General features: G+C 30.3%; 1 long non-coding RNA gene and 2 other non-coding genes across 3 annotated transcripts; all 3 read right to left on the bottom strand.

The window, feature by feature from the left end:
* Positions 1-1,699: 1,699 nt before the first annotated feature.
* Positions 1,700-11,677, bottom strand: LOC117703406 (uncharacterized). The gene is made up of 3 exons (XR_004606160.2): positions 5,018-11,677; positions 3,788-3,897; positions 1,700-2,588 (listed from the first exon to the last, which is right to left on the bottom strand). It is a non-coding gene; the product is annotated as an uncharacterized LOC117703406 (long non-coding RNA).
* Positions 10,231-10,297, bottom strand: LOC117701917 (small nucleolar RNA SNORD64). The gene has a single exon (XR_004605897.1). It is a non-coding gene; the product is annotated as a small nucleolar RNA SNORD64 (small nucleolar RNA).
* A 608-nt stretch (positions 11,678-12,285) lies between the features above and the next one.
* Positions 12,286-12,356, bottom strand: LOC117701967 (small nucleolar RNA SNORD107). Its single transcript, XR_004605908.1, has one exon. It is a non-coding gene; the product is annotated as a small nucleolar RNA SNORD107 (small nucleolar RNA).
* Between the last annotated feature and the right edge of the window lie 948 nt (positions 12,357-13,304).

Genomic DNA, 13,304 nt, shown 5'->3' on the forward strand with positions numbered 1-13,304 from the left:
GGAGGAACATTAACAGAAATCAATAGACCACAGAAACAAAAACAAAAGAAAGATATTCATATTAGTAGAGCATGATAAAAGTGAATATTTTTAAAATGAGAAATACTCAAGTATTCCCAAAGTATAGATCCCACATTTTTTACAAATAATTTAAATTAAATTGTATGAGGAAATTATATACAATGTACTTTTAAATGTACTTTTTAAAAAATGTTAATGATATAATTGTTTTACTATTTGATACATGTGTATCAAATGATTATAATCATTAAAAGTCATTAGTATAATAAAAATTGAATAGAGCTCATAAATATGAATAAGGCTCGTGTATTAGTTAATACTGATATATCAATATTATTTTCTGAACTTAGGTAAACATTGGCAAGCATGATGATCAAAACAAAATTCTGTACAAAATTACTTTAATCTTTTAAGTTCACTACTCAATTGTGGAAGAGACCTTCATCCAGTCTGGCATCAAAATATTAATACTCTTACCTAATGGTCAAATACAGACTGTAAGTATATACCACTATAGACTTAAGTTTAACAGGCTATAATCTAGTTAGTTAAAAAAAAACTATGCCATTTAAATGGTCTCAGAAAAAAATACATGGAAATATTATAAAATACAAACATACAAAAAATGCAGGTGCTTAGGAATTTAGAAGTGTTTTTCAAGGGGAGGTTACTTTTTAATATTGCTCCTACGTGCCTGTGGGTGAGCTGTGGCTGCAGTTTTAGGCAAGTGTAGAGCCTATAAACTAGGTGCCAGGAATGGAACTTACTCTTCACAAGTAGGACGTACTCTGAACTGCTTACATATCTATCTAGCCCAAAGAATGAAACTGAAAAAATAGTCAACTCAAATCTTAACTCTTATTTGAGCAAGGTGCTGAGAAGATGGATTCCTGAAAGTTCAAGTCCAACCTGAACTAGATAATAATATGGTCCAGGTTATATTATAATATAAACAAGATAGTTTAAATCCAAAAGCAAAGAAAAGTATGGATTACCAATAAGAGACTAACAGTATATGTTGCTTCTATAATCTAGAATTCCAAATCCACTTATTCATGACCAAATGATAATAAGAAGTTAACCCTTTTAAAAATTCAATGGAAACTATTGGATAAAGATATGGAAGTGATTTTCATATACCAAAATACTGACTTGATGTTACCAGACAATATATTAATGAAATATTTGGAATGCATAGGTAAGAAAACATTTAGTTACAAATAAAAAGACATACCTTAAGGTTGTATATGAAGACTCAATTTAAAGCAATATATTCTCTAATCTATTAAGTATGATGCAAGTAAAAATGAAAGTGTTTTTCCAACTTGACAAGTATTTGTAAGCAACTCTGAGGAAAAAAATTGACTACATACAGTGAATATTCTGAAAAATAAGAGAAAAGAGTCTGAACTAAATAGAACAGGTAAGACAGTATAAATCATCAGTAATTAACAAGCAAATAGGAAAGAAAACTGTCATAAAGCAAATTATGTTTGTTTTCTAACATGCTTATGTTTGAGAAGTAACAGTATTATTAAAATATGCATTATTAAATATTCTAGCTCATTAATGAGGAACAAAAAATGGAAAAATCTGATGAAAAACTAGAGAGATAACACAAATAAGTATGATATATGAACAAAATGATGCTCGCAAAAAAAAACACAAAACAATGGTATAAGAAAGAATATTTTGTATTTAATACATAATTTATGTACAACTTAGTAATAAAATAGAGTGATAGAAAAGACACAGTATTTCATCTGACATGCAAGATGACATGCTTACAGACTCATTTATAAATGCACTTATAAACAATGAACAAAAATGAGTAGCATGATGATTTAATAAATACATGAACAAATACATAAACAAATACATAAATAAATACATAAATATATGAGAATACTGCCGACTAAAATTCTTGTCATTGTAATGGCCAAATTCATTAATCCTGCTAAGGCACTTAATCATTTGTAGACTTGATATACCATGTCAATGTACTTCAAAGTAATAGAATTTTGGCACATAACTGTAAGCTATTATCTCAAACAATTAAAAGCTACAGTTATAACAAGTATTTATAAATAAAATCCAATAAAATATACCACCCCTCCCCAAAAAAAACTTTGGAATGCACTATAGTTTCATCTAATACTGTTCTAACTGTATTTGGTATATTTCTATTATGTCACCACTCGAGCCAGACTATGCTACACATTACTTAAACCCTTTGAGAAAAAGAAAAATCAATTAAAAATTCTCTACAATTAATTTCAAAAATATCATGAAATACACTTCATACTTATGAAAACAATGGGATGATGCCAATGTCAATCCAATCATACAGTTCTTATCCGCATAGTAGTGACTCCACTTCTTGTGTTAATGCAACAGTGGCAATGAGAAAATCTTTATAAATTGTCTTCAAATCAACATTCCAGTCTCCCTCCAATTACTTGAGTTCTACTACAGTGATTCACAAGAGTGTTCATGCAACACCTTCTTCAACCTTTCAGATCATTATAATGGCTGTAGAACCAATATCTATCCAACTTGGCAACTACCTGAAAGGACACAGGAAAAATGTCAGAGCTATTAGTTCATTGTCAATGAGTACCATTTATTCATTTTTATTATAAAAATATTTATTTTTATCCTTAAATGACATGAGATTATCTCATTTAGTCAAAAGAATTTTACTTATACATATAATTTATATTGTAGTGTTCGTCTGATTTGTGCTGTCAGTTTTGTTTTGTTTAGTTATTTTAATTTTCATTGTATACAGTCATTATCCTTGCTACTTTGACAAAAACAAAATACTTTCAAGATACAATTATATATTGTATCTTGAACCTATTTTCCCCAGTTATTATCCCTATAAGATTGTTCTCTGACTTCTGGCTAGGGATCTAAAGTGTCCACCAGCATCATGCTCCTGCTGCCATGCTCTCCCCTAAACTTATAGAATGCCTATTAAACTTTGAACACAAATAAATACTTACATTGCATGGGTAAAGTTTTTAAATATGTTATTTTTATTATTTTAATTATGAGTTACCATGCATGGATGCTAGGAAGTAAAGTTGAGGACTTGGAATAAGCAATACTCAGTATCTACTATGTCTAAAATTTGTTAATTTAGTGTTTGCTTTATTTCTTTGGTTTTTAAAGAGTTTCTTTTATGTTTGTGAGTTCACTGTGGCTGTTTTCAGACACTATCAGAAAAGGGCATCAGATCCCATTACAGATTGCTGTGAGCCACCCAGTGTTTGCTGTATTTTGAACTCAGGACCTTAGGAAGAGCAGTTAATGATCTTAACCGCAGAACCATCCCTCCAGCCCTGTTAATGCATTTCTTTTTACTAAGGAACAAGTGAAATAAGTATTGGAATATGTAGGACAATTATCTAAAGGATATGTTTACATTAGGTGGTACTTTTCAGTAATGAACAAATGCTTCAATTACTGCAACTGCATAGTTTAGGAATGAGGATGTACATCTCTAGTCCCAGTGTATAAGATTGGTAGACAATGGTATCAGAAGCTATGTTTATCTTCAACTATAGAGGATATTTGATGATAGCCTACTATACCTTTCAAAAATTTGCAAAATTAAACTGATTCAAACTATAGTTGTACTTTTTTCATAGAATACATGGTATAGTATATGGGAGGCCAGAGTTCTTTACCCATCACTGAAAAAAATAATTTCAACTTAGAAAATTAGAATGTATGGAAACAATGTTTCAAATAGTATTACCTTTCTTGACCTAATGGGAAAAAAGTCAAATCCTTTCTTACTTCTAGTTTTCAGAAATGTAAATGTTCTCAGCTGCTTTCAGGCTAGGGCTAGTAAGTCATCATGAGCACCTGAAAAACAAGTACCCAATACAGAGTAGTTTGTATAGGAAACATATGAGAATCAGCCTGGTCTTGAAAAAATATATTTAATACCAAACATTTCTATCCATTTTCCATTTGTTATGTGTACGTGAGCCCTCACAGAAGAGAGGCTTCAGATCCTACAAAGATAGATATGGTTAGGTGCCTAATGTAACTTAAGTCCTCTAAGAATGTAGTGCATATTCTTAATATGCTTTGACTCTAGCATCTTACTTTACATTCATGTGTAAGTACCAGTATATGAGGTAGGTACCTGAGGCAAGGTATACCCTGCCTGGAGCTGTAGTTGATGGATGGGAACAGGGCTCAGGACATCAGTAAGTACAGTTGCTACACTTAACAGATAAATTATCTTCTTTCTATTCAAATGATGTCACTATTTAAAGTGTCCATGGTTTCATTTGAGGAATCTATAAATACCTGAATATCTACTGAAAATCCCTGAAGCAAGTCAATCACATACAGTGAAGTAAGCACCATCCTATTATTCATTTTTATAAAAAGTAATTGAGACAAGTGGAAAGGTGGTTCAGATTGTTTCTGAGTCATATTCTAAGAATTTAATATAAAAACTTATAACTCATCCTAAATGTGACATAACATAAATGTTCTATGATATACATGTTATGTATACATATAGCATAACTGCCATTTACCAAGACTTATTCTTGAATACCTTTTTTGTTCCTAAGTGTGGTAGTTTGAATAGGAATTGTCCCATAAACTCATGTGTTCTATGTTAAGTTCATAGGGAGTGACATTATTAGGAAGTGTGGCCGCTAGTGGGGGGTGGGGGGCAGGTTTTGAGGTATCCTATACTGACACTATGCCCAGCATGACATACAGTCTTCTTGCTGCCTATTGATCAATATGTAGAATTCTGAGCTCCTCGAACACCATATGTGCCAGTATACTGGCACTTGCTATAACAAAAATTAACTAATTCTCTGAAACTGTAAGACATCAACTATTTCCCTTTATACGAATTGCCATGTTCATGGTGTCTCTGCACAGCATTAAACCTTAGTTAAAACACTGTATTTCACTCATAAATGTATCAATAAAATGCAATCAGTTTAATACTTACCAGAAATTATATCTTCTAATTTTCATTACTTAATGCACTACTCTTTGCTGATGTGTTAGGCTCTGAAGTGTTTGAAAATCCATAAAGGCTGCTAGGAATACAGAGTTGGATAGGCAATCCAGCACTACCACGATGTTGATAAAAATGGCACAAATTGTCTTTTCAATATTTTCTTCTTGTTTTGACGTTTATTTGCAAATGCCCTCATAAAGTACAAAGGCAGGTGGCAAATTTCATCTTACTTCTATTTACAAGTGTTAAAATTTTTATATTCTTCCTGAACATGTTTTTTTTGCATAAACTGTTCATTCTAGATGGTCTCATGTGGCAATTTCCAAGCATGTATAATTTACTTTAATTCACTTGCACAAATCTTCAATTATTACTGTAAAATAACACATTATGATTAAAAAGTATTAACTTCCTGAATGGCACAACATATAATCAGGAATTTCTTACCTATTTTAGTATGAGGTAAAATATGTCTATAATAAGGGAACTTATTCCTTTTTTCAATTTATAACATCCACTTCTATATAATATTTCACTGTTAAATTGCATTCATCTTAATCCACAATCCTTACTCTTTTTGTAGATCTGGTATTTGGCTATGTTTACTAGCCAACAAAAAGATAAAAATCAAATCACATTTGAGAATCACAAACGATAAAATTTTAGGATAACTCTATAATTGTAATATATATATTTCTTACAATTCCTATTGTGTTATAGGGAGGAATTTTTCTTTGTTTTCATGCTTTCTTTAACCAGCCCAGGCTTTCCTCAAGCTGAGTAAGGAGCTGTGTATAATATTGGCGGGTACTTAGATAAATGTTACTCATTAATCCTAACTGTGATTTTAATTTCTATTGATTGCCTTTTATGTGATACAGGCTTTTTTCTTACAGTACACTAGATATTTATCTTTAACAATATTAGATGTAAAATATATATAAAATTTTAAAATTGCATAAAAATGTATAAATACCTAAAACATTTATATTTACCACAAATTTAATTTAGTCATAACATTGAGATTGAAGAATTAACTGAATTATAAATAAAATACTAACATTATAATTTGTAAAGCAGGACTACAAATCGAAATCCACAATAAAAACATAATTAAGGAATATGTAATCTATATGCTACTATAAAATAAATATGAATGTAGTCATTGTAGATAAAAAGAAAATAAATGTGCCAATGGCAACTTATCAAGTAACAATTATTTTTAAAAATTTCTAACTAATTTACAATTTACAAATACTCTTTCATAGTTCATCTATCTTGGAGATAAAAAAAAAACACCTCATTTTTATCCTGTAATTTTGCTTCATGTAAACAAAAAAAAAAATGGCTTATTCTTCTCTATGAGAAACTATTCATAAACAGTCTTATATTTAATACACTTAATAGTAGTTTTATCTATTCTATTGTAAAAGAATTTACTTATAATTTAATTTTAGGATATAATAAAATATTTACAGGGTTATATTTTGTTAAGAATGCATCTGTAAAAATGGGTTTTTATAGACTGACATAAATGTATGTATATATTTTCAGCATGTCTTGAGTGCTGTCATGCAACATAAATATAATACTGGAATTAACTTACTCACAAATGTAGAAGAAATTCTTCCAAGAGATATTTCCTATAATGTCTAAATGGAAATATTTAGATAATGGCCTTTCATTACTACATCACAGAACTATAATTTATAACATTATTAACATTTTGTGTGTCCACTATAAGCCTTACACTCAGGTTAATGAAAATTTTCTAGGAGATGAATAGCCAATGTTGAACTTAAATACTCTTTCTCATCCTCTATGTTATTTATTAACAAGTAACAAGGCAAATTTTGAAAATCACTCAAAAAATTTAGAAAACATGAAATTTACAATGATGTATTTACAAAATTATACCCTGTGACACTCTATACATCTAGAAAGACTAGATGTAAAAATTTTGTATTTGACTATTATTTACAAAGTTGTCTTGAATATTGTCATGCAACAAAGGAACACATGTAAAATTTTGTAGTGTTCCAAGAGGTAGTACATAATCTTCATGAATGTTGATTAAAAACTTTGAAAAAAGTTTGCATCAGTAGCCTCATTAATTCTTGGAAAGCCAACTGAATGTAGATCATGTATTATTTTTTGAAATGTGCAACTCAAATGACAAAATAGTCAACAATTCTGGAAAAAGAGTAAAATATATAGTATTTATAAATTACTCCTCCGAGAGTCAAACAAATATAAAAAATTCTGAGCTCCATGATCCCCTTTATAAACTCTCAATGTGTCATCTTCATTGTAAGAGACAATAGTATTTGCAGAATATTCATAAATTTAAAAATAATGAGTCTTAATAACTCTACAATTACTAGATGTTTAGTATAAAATTCTCACTTAGAAAGTTCCATTTTACCCATGTATCAGATGAGTACAAAACATATATTTCTGATATATCAAAACTTGGAATAAATTACAACATATATTTTAGTGATTAGAAAAATAAAATGAATCTTCATACCATACACACACACACACATACACACACACACATATATACATATAAAAATGCAAAAAGAGGTCTTTTAACAGTGCTTAAGTAATTTAGCTTTTACTATTACACCAACACAATGAGCCTTACATAAAAGTCAAGTAACATTTAACAGCAAATATAAATGTGTCTTTTTGTATAGAACACTTAAAAACCTGAATTATTACTGGGCAAATGTTTTAAACAGAACTATCCATAAACGCAAGAAATATATGTTAACAAAGTGTCTATTAGGCAAGTTTTTTAAACAAAGTCACTATATACAGTTGAAACATTATACTGGGGCTTAGTAGAACAAATTTTAACACAAAAAAGCATTTATCTTAAATTTTTAAATAAAATATATTCAAAAATTCTACCTATGGGTACAAGTACCTGTATGAAAATAAAACAAAACCAAGGCCAAGTAAATGTTATCATATATATCAAGTACAAACTAAGTTGATACTTCTATTATAAGACTCATTAAACATAAAGAGTAATACCATATTAGTTGAATACCAATGTTAGTTGAAGTAGTACCAACGTTAGTTGAAGGTACTTTTGTTTCTACAAAGATTGGAATCTATTATTTTTCAGTTGTCAAATGCTGTTGAGTCAGATTTTTTAAAAAATAAATATAGGAAGAAACAAGCTGAGAGACTAATAAATGGGCCTAACAAAATTTGAAATTTCAAAGCATGATCCAGCAATTCCCACTTAAAAAATATTTTTTAATCTGTTTTGCAGTTCCTAACTAACCATATAGTCTGTTGATCAAAGTTCTAATCTTTGATCTCAGTGTCCAACTCTAATTTAAAGTATGAAAATTTTTCTGTGATACAAATAACTATATTTGTATATAAAACAAATCTGAAAATATAAAGTGTGTCCCAAAATTTCTTATTCAATTTAAATGCTGTTCTCTTTTAGATATGCATTAGCATATTAAGGATGTGATGCGTTAACACTGGATTCACCCATAAAATATTTAATAACTTCTCATTGGAGTAAAACTAGGTGAAAGTTGTTACATAGGTCATCTATTTCAAATGCTCTTAATGTCATAGATTCTCTTAACTTGCCATAAAACCCGAAAACTTGAGATTCCTAAACAAGCATTCTAGTAGTTTTGTAATGTTTGTCTAGAAATTTTATTATCTTCAAATATCTTACAAAACATAACCTTCACAAGATTAAATTAACATGGTACGCTCTAGTATGTAAATCAATGTTACACTGTTTAATTCTAGATATCACAACAGGACGCCTTTTGTAATTACACCATGAAAAAGAATATCTTCTCTTATATAAATTAACATAATATTCTCTGATTAATAATAACCAATAGTGCTATTAATAAAGCATGCTGAACAAATTCCATAGTACCATTGGTAAAAGAAAACTGTTCTTTGAAAGGAAAACCACGTTAACCAATTAAGATTAAATCTATACTATGGGAATTCTACCTTTCTGTTATTTGAAAGATCAAGAAAATGTCAAACCATAAAACTGAAATGTCTTCTCAAATGTACTTAGAAATAATGACTCTCTCCTATTTATATTTAATGCACATTACTTACACCCTTGTTTAACACTATCCTTAACTTCTTAAACATGAATGTAGCATTGATCTGTGTTCTATAATTTTTATAAAATCACTTTACCAAGTGCATTATAGAAATTTCCTTTGTAAGTAGTTATAAGAGCATTCAATTGAAAACAATTTGACAGAAAACATAGGTCAAAATCTAACTGAGCTTTACTAATTAAACAAAAAGTAAAGTCCAATAAAATTATCTTTCTAGTTTGACTCTGAGTAATGTAAGATAGTATAATCATCATTTCATGTGTTAATTTAATTATGCCAATAAAGTTACCATATATTTCAAATGAAGTTATATCATAGCAATGAGTTTACTATAACTCGTAGATATAGAAAGGCTCTAAAATTATAAGAAAAATCTGTTATATATGCATATAGATATGCAAAGATTCAGAAGTAATATTCCAAAGGCAGAAGCAATCACAACAAGAAATCACTACACCAGTAGCTAATATACAACACTCAGGGAAACTCACACCTCAGAAGAACAAAATCAAATTGGTAGGCAGTTGATTATCCTGACATGACCCAACCAAGTGTTTGAAAATAGGAATAGTGAGCAATCTCACTGCCAAAAATTTAAATAATATTTACCAAATATTTCTCATATTTGATATTGGCAATCACAGAGCCACTAGTCCATCACTACTTTATGATAGTAAAATAGATTAAACTCTCTGAATTATCCTGAACATTTGGGAAAAATGTAAAAACATCAATCTTATACAAAAGAAAATCAATGAATGTATTAGTGACAATACAGTCAAAATGACTAGGAGCATGCTCAGGGAACTCTCACATGGGGTACATATTCAATACTTGGGATAAACACTAACTTCCAAGTTCTTTATTTCTACAATGTATTATATGGAAACGATGGTGAAAGCTATTGTGCTAGAAACACTCAGGCACTTTACAAAAATAAAATAAAATAGGTTTCAAATGAATTTTGCTCTATTGGAAAAATCTACAGCTCCAGTCTCCTTGAAAAAAATGTTGTATCATTTTCCAAGAACTTAAGTTTTATACCCAAGTCCTTAAACTGACACTTTGGCTAGACTTCAGAGTAATTATTTTGAGCGTCATTTCATCATGCTCAGTAAACACAGCTCATCATAAATCCAGCCAAGGTCCTCCAGAAGGTACTTATAAACTGAAAAAATGGAACATGGTATATGGCTACGTGGTAGGAACATGAGTTTAAGGGGCCTGTAAAACCTCAAGACTTGGGAGAACACTTTCATGACAGAGCTATTGTTTCAATTAAAACTCTGGGCTAGATTAATGACCTAAAAATAATATAGCCTGGCCTGGCTAAGTATGCAGCTACTTCTCCAATAAGGTATATAGGATGTCCTTCCTTGGAATAGCACTGGGGCGAGGCACACAGATACACACTAATGAATAAGTGAATAAGTGAATGAATGAATGAATGAATGAATGAATAGAATGAGCACTTGCAATGCCAAGGCAACAACAATATTGTAGATTAGATGCTAGTGTGGTTGAGTTACATAATGAGACTCAGTCTTAAAAAGGCAAAACAAAGAAAACAACAACGAAAAAAAATCCTCAAACAATACAAATCAAAAAAATTCACACAGCCTTCCTGGTCAGTTTGACACTAAGAAAGAAACTATGTCCTAGGGTTCAATCCTCAGCATAAAAATATAGCCAATGTAAAAAAGCAAACAACCTACGCTGTGGCATTTCTCCCACCTTGATTGAAAGTGAGTCAGTGCTTATCCATAGGTCTAACTGAACATTTTGATGACTAAAAACTTTTAAAATGTGCTCTTAACAAATCACTATTTCAAAAGATATGAATATCATTAAATATTTTGCTCTCTGTAATTTTCAGACATTTTTAAACTACCACAGATATCCCAACAGCAACAATCCACTAATTTACTGTTGCTATGGCTGTTCTACAGGAAAAGATACATACTCTCCAATCTGACAACCTAAGTTTAATCACAAAAAGCATTCCTCTTTTTGTTTCTTAACTACCTTTTCAACATTTTAGCAGGTGGCTAACACTCCCTAATTTACTCTCTTTGCTTATAAGATGGATCCTTGGGCAATAGAAAATAGATACTAGTTCTCACTTTACTCTTTTAAGTAAAAATATCACATTTCACCCTGTAATGGCTTTCCACTTCAATAAAATTAATGGCATTTGTGTTTTACCGTTTAACCAATGATATCTAAAATATCCCTACCAATACACTGCAAATATCAAGGACAAGGTAAAAAAAAAATACCACAAAGACAGGCAAATATTTAAGCACTGTAAGAATGGCCAGTTAAATAATAAATCAGAATGTGGGTACAACTACCAATTAGTCATGGGTTTGTAGTTACCAAGAATGTACATACTACGTAAAACTTATTCACTAAAGTAAAAACAAATTGTAACAAAATAAAGAACTGCTACATTTATTCAGTAAATAATTCTAGAGTGACATTTGTTAATCAAATGTAGCCACAAAAAGAACAGGTTCTTTACATACTCACCATATTCCACAATGTACACGCTCCATAAACATTACCCTTTCATCCTGATAGATATAACTTACAAATCTAGAAAAGTGTTTTTCATTTTTTTTTTCATGAATTGGGGACTCCATTTTATAAGTATCCTTGTTACCAGGCCTTTTGTGATCCAAGGACATTTCATTTTTCCTTTCAACAAATACAAAATGAAAAAAAACACAATTTTAATATTTATATAAAAGATATTATAGAAAATGGAAAATTGCAATACTCCACTTTCTAGTTCTGAGTATGCAATGGTCTCACTACAAACATGATTTGCTCTCACATTTCCTTACTTATTTACATTTCAGATGCCATCCCCTTTCCCCATTTCCCCTCCCTAGAAACCCCTTATCCCATCCCACCTCCTCCTTTTTGCTTTTATACTATTTTAAGTACATGCAAGTATTAAGGTCAGTTCTAGGTTAAGGAACTAATGGGCCTAGAAACTTAACAATCTCATCACAACATCCCAAGTGGTCGTTGTTACAAGTATGTTCCACTATGTACATCTAAGAAAATTTTCTATTGTGAGCAATAAGCAATGTAATATATAGTGAGGCACATTGACTAGATTTCAGAGTCACTAAAGCTCAATTTTTAAAATCATTATATTCAGACAAGGTCCTATGTCATCATAAATCTAGTCAAGGTCTCTGTAAAATGTTCTTATTCTTCAACAAAAGATTACAATACCTTGGATGGGTTATGTCTGTCATAAATTGCAGCTATTAGGAATTCCAGCTTTGGTATAATACTACAGGGTGGTAGCCAAGGTTATGAAACTTCACAACATTCACTGAAAATTTCTTTCTTCAGTCATGAACTATTGACAGAAGAACATGAGAGTAAAATAACATGAACACAGATATAACATATTTCAAAATTGGGCACTGTTGTACAAAAAGGATGCTTTAATACACTTTATAAAATGCATATACTGGAATAACACATACAAAAATAAACAGCTTCTTTGAAAGGTGATAAAAGAACTAAGAAGCAGTTTTAAATTTAACTGTATGAATCTGTTTAAATCAGTAAATAACAGAAGCAAAGTCTGTAAAATTATTAGATAATTATTTCATTGTATCTTATAACTTCTGTTGATTCACTCTCCACTCCCAATATCCTAATATACATAATTATCTTTAGGAAAAGTTTCAAATACATAAACAATCTTTCAAAAATTAAGCTATATTAATGACTAAAATGTTGAAAAGTAATCCTCAAAAATCTGATGTTTGGACAGGGTTTCATTGTATAGCTTTGAAATTGTACTAATCTCCTTCCCAGGATGTACCAACACAATTTGTTTATGTACTTTTGGAATCAAACACACCTTCATACATGCTGGACAGAACTATCCTGCATACCTGAACTCATTGTTTTTTTCAATGTGTGTGTGTGTTTCTTATTCTTTCTATAATAAACCTCCTCATGCCCTGCTATAGAAACTTAATCCGGGCAGTGGTGGCACACGCCTTTAATCTCAGCTCTTGGGAGGCAGAGGCAGGTTAATATTAAATTGTTTTTTGGCACATTCTCATATAAATATTAGAATTAGGATGAAATAGGGCATGAAATTAATATCT

The sequence above is a fragment of the Arvicanthis niloticus genome, chromosome 1, assembly GCF_011762505.2.
Source record: "Arvicanthis niloticus isolate mArvNil1 chromosome 1, mArvNil1.pat.X, whole genome shotgun sequence".
Classification (NCBI taxonomy): Eukaryota; Metazoa; Chordata; class Mammalia; order Rodentia; family Muridae; genus Arvicanthis; species Arvicanthis niloticus.